The sequence below is a fragment of the Arachis hypogaea genome, chromosome 12 (assembly GCF_003086295.3).
Source record: "Arachis hypogaea cultivar Tifrunner chromosome 12, arahy.Tifrunner.gnm2.J5K5, whole genome shotgun sequence".
Taxonomy (NCBI): domain Eukaryota; kingdom Viridiplantae; phylum Streptophyta; class Magnoliopsida; order Fabales; family Fabaceae; genus Arachis; species Arachis hypogaea.
The window spans coordinates 58,032,717-58,034,270 of record NC_092047.1 but is presented as its reverse complement, the minus strand read 5'-3'; positions in this window follow the sequence as shown (position 1 = coordinate 58,034,270).

The following is a 1,554-nucleotide window of genomic DNA, read 5'->3' as shown; positions in this document are numbered from 1 at the left end:
CGTTAGTGACAATGTTGAATGTCACTAACGTTGGTGTTCCTCCCCCTTTCTAACGTTAGAGGCCACGTTAACTAAGTTAACGTGGACTCTAACGTGGCCACTTATGAGCATTTGCCAACGTTAGTGACAATGTTAAGTGTCACTAACGTTGGCTCAACTTCCCTTCTCCACGTTAGAGTTCACATTAACTTAGTTAACGTGACTCTTAACGTGGTCAATGATGGCTTTGAGAGTGTTATTGGCAATCACTTTTCTCATTAACTTTGCAAGTTACCTCCCATTCCTTGCTTCCTTTGGTCCTGAAATCAAGCAATAGAGCGCGTTAAAGTTCTAGTCCAAGTCATGGGCAATGCAACATACAATTTGTCACTGCAAAATCCTCATGAAATAATGTAAAATGCACAATGTATGCTTGAATCAAGGTGTAAGTGAATATCTACCCAAAACTAGCTTATTTCCTAAGGAAATGCATGAAACTAACCTAAAAACAGTAAAGAAAAGGTCAGTGAAATTGGCCAAGATGCCCTGGCATCACAACACCAAACTTAAAGCTTGCTTGTCCCTAAGCAAGTACTGGAACAAGAGAATGATGAATGGAATGCCAAGAGCAATGAGTCATTCTTATGGAAGTCATATCACTGATTTTATGGTGGTTTCATGCATAGCAACTTAGGTTCATTCCTGGCTTTCAGACCTTTATCATGTCTTAAAACACTCACTTTGCTTACATCCCATGAGACTTTTATTCATTGATCCCTTTATTGTCATTTCAGAGCTTATTGGTGTTCTTAGGCTAAGTGCTCTGTAAGGGGCAACTTTTTAAGATAAGCTTTCAGCCAACACTCCCGAACCAGTTGGTTCAAGGTGCTAGGTGTTGAAGCACCCCTAAGGACTTACTTGCTCAAGTCTCTCCCCCATACATACACACCACATGCACATAGTTCATTTATTTTCCTTCATGAGACCTTGGTGTCCGGCACCTCTTATGGTTACTAAATGCTCTGTGGTGAGGGTTACTCTTGATAATGGACTTTCAGCTGATAATCCCAGGTTAGTTAACCCAAGTTACCAGGTGATAAAGCACCCCTAAGAGCTTATTCATCCAAGTAGATCCCTCACACAAGAACACCACAGACACATATCTTAAGATCAAAACCATTGGTGCCTAGCCTTATTGCCTACTCTTTTTCTTTTGTTTTTCCACTTTCATTATTATTTTCTCTTTCTCTTATTAGGATCTTGTCATATACTTTATCTCATGAGTATATTCAAAGCAAAGTATTCAGGCCAGATAGTTGTCATCCCTCCTTATGGTTGAACCAACTTAGCTAACTTATGATCATACCACAAACTCATGAATGTACTCCATAGTATGAACTCTACTCTGGTCTTTTTAAACATAAACATTCTCTCTTTATTTGATTTAAAGGGACAAGCATACAAGTAAGTAAAGTAGGGATGCAGTGACATAAAGACTAGTGCACATAGACCTATTCAGAACTTAAAAGACAGAATTTAAAAAGGGTTCAACTATGAGTAACTACAAATCAAAAG